This window comes from Lissotriton vulgaris, chromosome 9 (genome assembly GCF_964263255.1).
Source record: "Lissotriton vulgaris chromosome 9, aLisVul1.2, whole genome shotgun sequence".
Taxonomy (NCBI): Eukaryota; Metazoa; Chordata; class Amphibia; order Caudata; family Salamandridae; genus Lissotriton; species Lissotriton vulgaris.
The window spans coordinates 310491728-310504295 of NC_141697.1; positions in this window are offsets into that span (position 1 = coordinate 310491728).

Here is a 12568-nt window from a genome sequence, read left to right on the forward strand (position 1 = left end):
ACATTGTTTCCACCACTTTTGCTTTAAACATATTTGGCTAACAACAGCTTCTGAGCATTTCCTTTGGGAACATTGATCATCTTCTGCTCTGTTGTGACTTGTCTGCACTATGAATTTGCCATTCAGCACTGGTTCCTACGAGATGTGGTTTTCACCTCTGACATCTTTTCAAGTATGTACGTTACTTTAGCAGTGTTATGTGGGAACTGGGTACTTCACCAGATGTGTGCATTGAGACCCAGAGACGCTACATCAGGTAAACCTTATTTCACCTTTTGGTTTTTGGGCAACGTTGAGATCTCTCCTCTCGTGCGTTGCCCAACCGTCATCTTCATTTAAAAAATACACAAGACTCACAACGTTGTTTGCACGCGCTTACCTTCGTCCAGTCTTGGTTTGCGCGCAGTCCTCCCTGGGGTGTGCTTGTGATGCACATCTCACATTGGCTGCGGTTATGCCTTCTGGCGTTTTAGCGCACGCCTATGCCTTGAGCCACTCTGCTCTATGTCTCATAGCGTGCTGCCATTTTAAGATTGGCAGATCAGGACCGTTTTGTTTCCTGCAAATTCCGAAGGTGTTCTTTTTCAATGTTGCCAAACTATTGACGCATCGATAACGTGAAGAAGCTTCTAGTTACGGCTTGCAAGTCCTCATGTTTTTCATCTGTATAGCGGATTCTGGAGTTCTGCATTTCACTGGACAGTGTGGCAGAAATCAGTGTTCTACCTAAGGAAAGGGACGCACTGCAGTTAGAACACCTGTTGGACTGAGGTACATTTTCTATGCATTGTTATCTGCAGTACAAGAGGAACCTATGACTGTGTGAGCACACAGGTGGATTTCATTCAAGGTTTCAAGTTCTTCTGCCTGTGCTGGTTTTCAGATCTTGTTTTAGATTTTCCTCTTACTTTGTGTCGGAGGGGAGATATTCCTAACATTACCTGGTATTGTCTAACGAAGTGGTTTGCACAATTTCTGCGGACAGTTGTGCTGATCATTGTTTAAGGCATTGTGTTACGCATTCTGGCATCTTGTTCTTTGGTATGTTTTATTGCCTTACACCTGCATGTTTAATTTCTCTCTTAGTTTGCTGGCAATCATAGGTTTGTTCATGTTCTTGTTCATTGGAGCCAATGCAGACGATTGTTACACAGGTGTGTATTTGCTCACCAGCGTGGGTCACAGCTCTAAGCCATTACATTTTGCTTAATACTCTATTCATTCACATTGTTGTTTATGTAGTCCATTTTCCACTGTCCCATGCTTCCCACTTGTCTCCCAACACAGGGAATGCAATGGGTTTTGGTCCCATTTGCCAGCAATGGGTCTATGTCACATCTGCTCACTGCACATTTATATACGTTTCACATGTGTTTTGTTTTGTTTACCTTCCTACAAGGAATCTATGCAAGGGTTTTAGTCCCTGTGCATCCGTACGGGTTTCTACCCAGGTGCTTTATTTACCCTTCTTAGGGTGTGTTTTGGGTGAAATCACACTTTATGCACAACTTTAGCCTGCCTCCCTTCCGGGAGCAATGCAAGGGTGTAAGTCCCTCTGCATCTTTTGCGCATTTTCATTCCTAGAAAATTAGTCATGGGTTCCTACCCATTTGTTTGGGTTCCTACCCAAACACTGTCAGTTCTACCCTTATACAGAGGATTCATGCAAAGGTTATAGTCATTTTGCATTAGCATGGGTTCTTACCCAAATATTACTTTCATTGTTTGGAATATGTCATGAGTACCTACTCATATGTGCTGTATTATCACAGTTACATTACTACAGTGCACAGAGTGGTTTTTCCACACAAAGTTTGTCCTTCCACTGATATGTTTATGGTGAGTATTCCCAGTTTTGTGCACAACTCATCTCTATTCCAAGAGATTAGTCATGGGTTTTCATCCATGCATTTGAGTTTACATATCTCTCTTACGTCTTTTCACTATTTAAGTGTATTTCATGCTTTCATTGCTAAGTATGTTCAGTTAATATTGTATTTTATATTGCTATATTTGCACTGTTATCTGTGCATTACATTTATGTCATTGTGTAACGAAAATGGTGTTTAGATGAGGAATCACCCTTATTTTTCCCAATCTTCCTGGTTTCTTTCTTCATGTCTGTTTTCTTTCTGAGGTTTTCTTCTCGTGTCTCTTTTGAATTTTGGGCTTTCCTCTGCTTTTCTGTCGTTTTTCCTTTCACTGTTTTTGTCGCAGCCTGTAGCCTTGTGTTCTGTTAGTTTTCCATTTTCAGCCTCCATTCATTCCTATTCTGGCCAGTGGGTGTGCTTTGGAGCAGTCTTTTGTGCTTTCTTTTCTTTTCTCTCTGACGTTGTTGTTTTTTTCTTCTTTTCTGTTGTGTATAGACGGGAGGATCGTTTCTATGTTTGTTTCATTTCTTCTCTGTCCCTTGCTTTTCACTCTTGTTGCGTTTCTTTCGATGCTTGTTCTCTCACTGCTTTTCTTTTGATGGCTGTTCTCTCATTTCTCTTCTTTTAGTGGTTGTTCTCTTTTTATTGTTATTTTGTTTATTTGGGAGAAAGGGGGATATGTTATATCCTGACTTCTTTGTTATGCATGCCCTGGCTGTGGAATCTTACAGTGATGACATGGTTTCGAATGTTGTCAGTCATATGAATCACAGTTGACAGGGCTGAGGTGCTTTCTGGCTGCTCCAGGTGGGGTCTTAATCTGATCTGCTAATATCTCCCTATGATCCTGTACCATCTTCAATAAAACCTCTTTGAAACATCTGAACTGAGTGCCCAATACAGGAGTGTTCCTTTTCGTACAAGCCACAACTTTTTCCGTCAAGCCCACAACAGTTGCCAGGCTCATTGTAGGACTTGAATCATATAGCGGCCCATAAACGAGGTTATGTGTTCCACAAGCTCCACCAAAAATGTATTTGTATTGCTGGTACGCTTTTTGGATCAGAATTATAAATTATACCAAAATGCAAACATTTTCTGACTCGAGAACTCCACATAATTCTAGAATCAGGTTAAAAACTGCATTTAAACTACCTTGAGCATGTCCAGGATGCCCTTAAAAGACAAACAATAAACACAGCCAATGGGTCCAAATTATACGTGTCTCGAACAACGTTCCCGGATTGTGGTGAGTCCCTTTGTTGTACTGCCTAAATGTCCCCCAAAAAATGGAATGATATGCAGTTCACAAATATTGCTCTCAATCCGTGAGTCAAATTTCAATGAATAATTTTATTTGTTTAACTTCCAATATTATGTTGGATATTATTCGTTCTTCCACACTTTGAATTATATTTGGTTCGTAACAATAATCTCGTGCAATCTCCTCATAGCCAAATGAAAGTCATCTTATGCCAAAGCATTTGAGAAACGAGAAACTTAAAGAAAAGAAAAGAAGAGAAAAGAAAACCATAAGTTAAATGTTAACACACTGTTTGTTCTGTTAGCAAATAATGCTCAAAAGCCAATTTCACCCAGTTGCTAGACGTACAAGATGCTTCTCCTGTTCAACCAATAGACTATCTAAGTGACCAAGTTGAAAACCATGAATACAAATTTGCCCAATAACAGAGAAGAATAATAGGGGTGTATATAGTGAAAAGTAGTGTGAAAGCCAAATTCAACACACGTGGTGTAATGTGCTGCGTTGTAAATTCCCATGTTCAACACGTAATTTACCAACGTAGTGATGGTGAGAGTGACAAGTTTGACACATGTAACACAGCGATTAACTGTGCAATCCCATTAGTGAAATGCAGCATGCCAAGAACGTCCTGTTAAACGCATGTGACGTGGTATGTAACTGTGAAAAAATGCAACATGCTGTAATTGTGAAACTGATGGTGCCCAGTTTGAGACTCATGTGGTAACTCATTATTTAGTCTTGTGTTGAAATGGAATGTATAAGGTAGAATGTAGAATGTTTGTAGTGCTTAGAATGTAGTATGTGAGAGGCAGAATGCTGGTCAGACCTGAGCTGCATCTCAAGCTGGCCGCACCCTTATTTCTTACTAGCTACATCATACTTAATAAAGAAGATACAGAAGCAAATATATGTGTGGCAAGCAGTTACTACAGATTTTGCGACATCGTGAATCGGGATGGATTTGCCTTAGGATTTAATTTCTGGTCATTTTTCTGCGTTTGGACAATCCTGAAAGTTGGCAAAAGGAAATTCTTCACTTTCGAGGCAAAGAAAACAACCACAAATCGTCTTTCAAGAAGTTTACAGCTATTAACTATGAGCACATCATATTTTTGTTAGTGCTATCTATTTGTGCCATCGTTAATCCTAATGGCTAATCTTAACGTTGAAGGTCTCTTTTGAAGATTGTCCAGCGCTACTTCAAAACGAAAAGTCTGGTGAGCAACTACTTACTTTAAAAAATACGCGGCATTGTCTGCAGTGTCCTCGCTCTATCGGTGTTCCAACGTCACCCAGCGCGGTGCGTTGTGGGTACGTTCTACGTGACCTGACGTGAGGTCACGTTTAGCGGCCATTTTAGAAGCAATTTATCGGAGTCTTTGGCAGATTGCAGTCACATCGGAGCAGGGCAAACGCAGACAGTGCAACGAGGACAGCGCTAATATACTGTCTTTCAATACGGTATTTATTTATTTATGCAATATTTTCTGGCATTTACTCTGTTTCTCGAACATTAAAGGGTGCTGTCCAAAGAGATCTTTCAAGAATCGATTACTCTAAATTAATTTGAGTACTTCAAGTATGGATGTTGTGTAACCTGAAGTGTATTTTTCGACATTCATCCTAATTGGCATAATTCTAGTATCGTGCTCCAGTACTATTTTTGTGACTTTCTTTCATCAATTTTTAACATTTGTTTTATTTTTGCTCATTTTTTTTACCATGCCGTCTACCAGTGACAGTTCTTCTAGAGAAGCATCTTTACAGGGCATGATTTTAACTCTCCAAGGGAATTTTTGACAGTTTCTGGTGATCCACCAATCGCATGGCTGGATTGGAAAGAATATTTTCTTAATTATATCGCTAATTTGGAGGATGTTGGTAGATCATTTTCTCCAGAAAGGAAAAAGTGGATTCTTTTATTAGGCTTGGGTCCTGAAGGATTGCGGATTTATAATCAACTACACAGACAAGATAGAGACGGTGGAGACATTGATGTGTTTAAAGCAGCTTTACTGGATTTGGGTGACCACATTTCACCGAGTGTCTGTATTGCGGTCACTAGACATGCATTTTTTCAGAGAAAGCACGAAAAAAGTGAATCTATTGATGATTACGTGTCTGCATTGAAAAAACTAGCTATCAAATGTAAATGTGCTTAACTACATGATGAATTTATAAGTGATCAGGTTGTGATGTATTCAAAAAACAAATCTATTCACCACAAGTTGTGAGTGGAAGGTGATAGTTCTTTGAAAGAAATTATTGCCATGGTCAAAAAAGCTGAGCTTTCTGAACGGTGTGCTAAAGCGTCACAAGCCAATGATAAAAGAGATGTTGAGGTTGTTAATACAATTTCGGATAGTAGGAGCAATTATAAAAGTAACAGAGATGTCAGGGCAGGATTAGTTAAGAAAGATAATGCTGAAACTAAAAAGTATTCTGAGTTAGTTTGTTACAGATGTGGCAGTCATTCCCATACGGCTCATTATCCGAAATGTCCTGCTAAAACAACGAAACTTTTGGTATGTGGTATTGTGGGTCATTTTGCCAAGGTGTGCAGGAAAAAAGATGCAGAAAAATTACAAAGGTAAAGTTGCATGTATTCAAGAAACAGAACCAGATTACAGCTCATCATCAAGTGATGAGAAAATTCATTTGCAAGGGTCTACGAAAAAGAAAGTGGTTTTAAATATCTCTGATGGGTCGTTCAATAAACCATTGTGCCAAGTTTCTTTAGGAGGAGTTCTTACACAATTGGCTGCTGATACGGGTTCCCCTTTCACAATTATTGCTCAACACATTTGGGATGAACAGTTTGTTTCCCAGATTGGTGGGTGGTAAGAACCTCCTGACATTGCTCCAGAAAGTTATACTGGAGAAAAGATTGACATTTAGGGTTTTGGGTGTTGGCCTTCAGATTTAAGGGAATACATGCCACTTGCAAGTTGTACATTTCAAAGGATGGGCCGTCCGTTTTAGGGTGGAAAGACCTGAAGAGCTTAAATATCATTCTGGATCCTAATAGCAAGGAACAGGTGTTAGTTTCTTGTGAGGGTGATGATACAAAGAAATGGGTACTCAATGAATTCCCCTCTGTCTTTTCAAATAGTATGGGCAAGTTGAAGGGGTTTACCCATCATATACGTTTAAAGGAGGGTGCAGTCCCTAAGATTCACAAAGCGAGGAATATTCCGATGATCATTAGGGATGAAGTCAAATCTGAACTTGAGAAATTATTAAATTCTAAGGTAATTGAGACAGTGGAAGCAGCAGAGTGGGTGTCCCCGTTGGTCATTGCACGCAAGGCCAACGGAAAGGCCCGCTTGTGTGTGGATTTGAGGTATTTAAATACTCAAATACTCGTTGATCAGTACCCACTTCCCTGTATAGATGAAATGCTGTCTTTGACCAGAGAGGCTAAGTGGTTCTCCACTTTGGACCTATCAGCGGCATATCACCAAATAGTTCTAGATCCTGACAGCAGACATTTGACATCGTTTTGTACCCCTTTCGGTTGCTTTAGGTTTAAGTGTATGCCGTTTGGCTTAGCCTCGGCAGCCGCCGTTTTTCTGTGATTTATATCAAGATTATTTGTTCATATGCAGTAGTAATTTTCTTCCAAGATGATATTTTAATAATGGGGAAGAGCAAGTCTCATCATGACACCTTACTTAAACAAGTACTCAAAATCCTCTCTGACAATGGGTTGGTTGCCGAGTTAAGTAAATGTAAGTTTTCAGAAAAATCCGTTGCACACCTAGGGCATGAGATATGTGATGGTGGTTTCAAACCCAAAACAAAACTAGTTGAAGCGATTGTCAATTCTCCTGAAGTGGAACAGGTTTTGGGAAATGTCCTCTCTCAAGTGTCTGAACAAGGCATAGAAATGATTATTGCATTTGCATCATGTTCCTTGTCACCATGTGAAGAAAAGTACTCCGTTATTTAACGGGAGACTTTAGCCTGTGTGTGGGCAATGGACCATTTTAGAAAGTTCATTTGGGGAAAACAGTTCACTCTCCGTTCTGATTATAAACCTTTGACCAAGCTATTAACGACTGAGGGTTTATGCAGAGCATCAGCCAGGATTGCAAGATTATCCATGAGACTTCAGGATTTTGTGTATACTATTGAGTATATTCCAGGTGTCAAGAATGTCGTTGCAGATTTCTTGAGCAGATTTTCTTTACCGTTGAGAGAAGTTGCTCATAATTAATGGAATGATTGCTGTGTTGCTGGAGTGTTTTCAGATTCGCAGGGTTTATCAAAATATGAGTGAGAAAGCGAACGTACAAAAGATGTGATCCTTAAAGGAGTCAAAGATAGAATCACTAATGGTTGGCACACTCATTCGAAGGCTGATCCCCAGTTCAAACCATTTTGGGAGGTTAGAGACGAACTAAGGGGCTCATTAGGATGACGGGCGGACTATGTCCGTCCGCCATCCTGTCGGAATTCGGGACCTTATGGCGGGGGTCCCGTGGGGGGTATTAGGATGTGCCCGCCTCAATAGTGGGCACATCCTGAATTTATAGCATTGTGGCGGGCGGTGCTCTCTGCACCGCCCGCCACAACGCTATAAATGCATTAATGCATTTGCATAAACAAAGCGGCAGGCACAGCGCGGTGACTGCCGCTTTGTTTATGCAAATGAAGAGGGTACCACAGGTACCCCCCCGTGTGCAGCCCCCACCTCTCCTTCACTCTGGGGGCCCACAGGGGGCCCCCAGAGTGAAGACCGCATGCCTTTCCGTGGCGGTATTGCCGCAATGGAAAGGCATCTCACATAGCCCATTGTAATATGGCTGGCGGTGTCTAGTAGACACAGCCACCATATTAATCCTTTTCCGCCCCGGCCGCAAGGCGACCGAGGTGGAAAAGCGGCGGACGGTCTTTCCCTCCACTGAGGTTCCCCCTCCATACAAATATGGCGGGGGGAATTTGAATGCGGATGTCGGGCGGATTGCCCCTGCCAGGCTGGCGGTAGCCACCACCAGACTGGCGGGGGCAATCCGCCCGACATCCTAATGGGCCCCTAAGTGTGGATGGCATATTTGTGTGCCGGGGTGATAAGCTAGTTCCGCCAAAGGGGGTTCGGTCGAGAATCATTACCTTAGGACATGAAGGACATCCAGGTATCTCCAGAACCAAGAAGAATATTAAAGTTCTATACTGGTGGCCTGGCATTTATTTAGAAATTGAGAGGTCTGTTAGAGAATGTATTAGTTGTGAGTGTTCAGATAAAAGTCAGCAAACACTCAATTCATCAATGTCTTCATTGGGTTGTCCCAAATTACCGTGGGAGGAATTAGCATTGGACATCATGGGACCCATCACATTGCAAGATGAGTCTGTGAAATGTATTTTAGTTCTAGTAGATTTGTTTTCAAGATGGATAGAGTTAAAGGTTGTGGACATAGTGAATACACAAATGGTTATAAACTTCTTGGATGAGTGTTTCATTAGAGAAAGCCTCCCTGCTTCCATTTTGTCTGATAATGGAGTGCAGTTTAAATCGGATGCTATGAAGGTGTTCATGGAGTCTACTGGTGTCAAGCAGAGGTTTGCTGCTTTATATCATTCTCAAGGTAACTCTGTTGTGGAGAGAGTTAACAGAGTGATTAAAGGTACATTCCAGCTTGCCAACAAGGGAAAAAAAGATTGGTGTTGTGATTTAGATGAAATGTTGTGGTCATATAGAATAACGGTACATGATACTTGTGGAGAAAGCCCTTTTAGGTTAATGAGAGGCAGATTTCCTTATTGCAAAATGAATCCTGTTTGGATGGGCAGAAGTAGGAAATATTTTTGGGATTCAAGGATTTCAGAGAAAACATTAGCAAATCTCTGGAAAAAAACGAAATGTATTTTGATAAAAATATGGAACCAAGGAGACACAAGTAGAGGTTGGTCAGTTAGTTAGGGTCAAAAAGTCAAAGAAACTTGGGAAACTTCAACCACGATATTCAAATCCTAAAACAATCACCAAAGTAATGCGCAATACGGGTATGTTAGATGATGGTAGTATTCATCTCATGAGTAAGATTGCTTTTGCTAGATGTGGGGAGTCTGGTAACAATTTCAAGGAGGGAGATGGTGGTGATTGTCTTGGTGATTTGGATGACTACTGGTGGTTATGTCCTGTTACTGCTTTGGAGTCGAATTCTGTCCAACCAACAGTGGTCCATTCTCGTGACAACGTTGTTGTTGATGACAGTGTTCCAGAGGTGACAGGTAATGGGGATGTGGGTCTTGAGATTAATTCTGATCCAGCTCCAAATGACTTTGTTTCTGAGAATTCTTCTAATGACGCTACTATGGAACAACAAATTTACACCATGAGTGGAAGGAAGGTTATTGCACCTAAATTTCGAGGAGAATATATTTGTAAGTAGAGTTTTTAAGTTATTTTTAAAACCATCTTATTTTCTTCTCTCTTTTATATTTTATTAAGAAGGGAGATGTGTGGTAATTCAGTATTTAGTCTTGTGTTTAAATGGAATGTATAAGGTAGAATGTAGAATGTTTGTAGTTCTTAGAATGTAGTATGTGAGAGGCAGAATGCTGGTCAGACCTGAGTTGCATCTCAAGCTGGCAGCACCCTTATTTCTTACCAGCTACATCATACTTAATAAAGAAGATACAGAAGTAAATATATGTGTGGCAAGCAGTTACTACAACTCACAAAGTGTACTGGACAGGTAGTGCCAAGTTCACTGAAAGAAACTTATGATAGTGATCCGATCCAGGAAGATGTGTCCAAATGCTTCATCCAGTCTGGATTCACGTGCCAAATGACTGTGAAACTTAAACCCTGCGAGCTATAGAAAACCTAAATTTAGGACTATCGTAAACTGACGATGTGGGGGCCATCTTGAAAAGGTGTAAATACAGACTGCAAAAACATACTCACCACAAGTGTGAGCCATCATGCAAGGATCTCTGAATAGAAAACAATCAGACTACCTAAACGTACACATCTAAAAGTTACCATGTCTATAGAGACAAACCACAAAGTAAATGTATACATCTTTGCCGTAGCCCAATAGTCAAATCACTGCAGTGATATTGGCGCTTGAGCATTATTTGCTAACAGTACAAACAGTTTGATAACACATGACTTATGGTTTTCTTTTCTTTTACGTATCTCTTTGACTGTGCTGTTTCACCTATTGGTAATACTTCGTACATACGAATGTTTTTTTCATCCACAGTGATAAGGGTGTGAACACGACTTCCACCTCCTTCTTTGAGGTAGTCATTGTACCACACGATTGATGGTTATAGGTAGATTATAATGACGCTTGGCCAGTTGGTCGGCATTCTTGTTGACCTACATGTACATATTTTTTCACAGATCTGGTATCCCCTGACAAAGGGCAACTCTAGCCCAAAATGCATTGGGATCGGATGGCTTGCATTTGTCTATGAAGAGATTGCATGAGATCATTGTAATGAAACAAATATAATTCATAGTTTGGAAGGAGTAATCAATCAATCAATCAATCAATGCATCTGTAAAGTGTGCTACATACCCGTGAGGGTCCCAAGGCGCTGGAGGGGGTGGGGGGGGGGGCTGCTACTGATCGAAGAGCCAGGTCTTGAGAAGTCTTCTGAAGGCCAGCAGGTCCTGGTTCTGTCGTAGGTTGGTAGGTAGAGCGTTCCAGGCCTTGGCGGCGAGGTAGGAGAAGGATCTGCCGCCGGCGGTGGTTTTCCGTATACGAGGAACTGTGGCGAGGGCGAGGGTGGCAGAGTGGAGGTTGCGGGTGGGGGTGCGGAAGCTGAGTCGGTTGTTGAAGTATGTTGGTCCGGTGTTGTGTAGTGCTTTGTGTGCGTGGGTGAGGAGTTTGAAGATGATTTTCTTGTTGACGGGGAGCCAGTGTAGGTTTCTCAGGTGGGGTGTGATGTGGCTGCGTCATGGGACGTCGTGGATCAGTCGTGCTGAGGCGTTTTGGATTCGTTGTAGTCGTCTCAGGAGCTTGGTTGTTGTTCCTGAGTAGAGGGCGTTCCTGTCGTCGAGTCTGCCAGTGATGAGGGCCTGGGTGGCGTTTTTTCTCGTGTCTGGAGGGATCCATTTGAAGAACGAGCGGAGCATCCGGAGGGTGTTGAAGCAGGACGCGGAGACGGCGTTGACTTGCTTGGTCATGGAGAGGGTGGAGTCGAGGATGAACCCCAGGTTGCGTGCGTAGTCGGTGGGTTCCGGGGCTGTGCCTAACGATGTGGGCCACCAGGAGTCGTCCCAGGCTGATCGGGTGGGTCCGAGGAAGAGGACCTCCGTCTTGTCTGAATTCAGCTTCAGTCTGCTGTCTTTCATCCAGTAGGCGACGGCCTTCATTCCTCTGTGAAGGTTGGCTTTGGCGGTGTGGGGGTCTTCGGTGAGGGATATGATCAGCTGGGTGTCGTCGGGGTAGGAGATGCTGTTGAGGTTTTGCTGTTGTGCGACGTGGACAAAAGGTGCCATGTAAATGTTGAACAGTGCCGGGCTGAGGGAGGATCCTTGTGGGACGCCGCAGATGATCTCGGTGGTTTTAGAACGGAAGGGTGGTAGGCGGACGCTCTGGGTTCTGCCGGAGAGGAAGGCTGTGGTCCAGGCCACGGCCTTCTCTTGAATTCCGGCGTCATGGAGGCGCGCTGATAGGGTGCGGTGGCAGACCGTGTCGAAGGCAGCTGACATGTCCAGGAGGATGAGGGTGTCTGTTTCTCCTTTGTCCATCAGGATCATGATGTCGTTGGTGGCAGCGATGAGGGTGGTCTCGGTGCTATGGTTGCTGCGGAAGGCGGATTTGGAGGGGTCCAGGATGTTCTTGTCTTCGAGTTAGCGGGTTAGCTGTTTGATGACAATCTTCTCTGTCACTTTTGCTGCGAACGGAAGCAAGGAGATGGGCCAGAAGTTCTTGAGGTCCTTGCGGTCCGCCTTGGGTTTCTTCAGAAGTGCGTTGATCTCAGCGTGTTTCCAGCTTTCCGGGAAGGATGCTGTCTCGAAGGAGAGGTTGATTGTTTTCCAGAGGTGGGGTGCGATGGTTGTGCAGGCAGTGTAGAAAACATGGTGAGGACACGGGTCAGATGGGGATCCGGAGTGGATGGAGTTCATGGTTTTGATTGTGTCTTCGTTGCTGACGCTGGACCAGACGAGCAGGCAACTGGTGTGGGTGGAGGTCGCTGGGATCGTGGTCTTGGTTGTGGGTTTGGGGGTGTCGCAGTTGAAGCTGTCGTGGATGTAGGTGATCTTGCGGTGAAAGAAGGTGGCCAGGGAGTCGCACAGGTCTTGTGATGGTGGAATGTCATTGGTGTTGGAGCTGGGGTTGGAGAGTTCTTTCACAATGCTGAAGAGCTCTTTGGTGTTGTGTGCGTTGTTGTCTAGGCGGTCCTTGAAGGCGGTCCTTTTGACAGTCCTGATGAGTTGATGGTGTCTGTGGGTGGCGTTCTT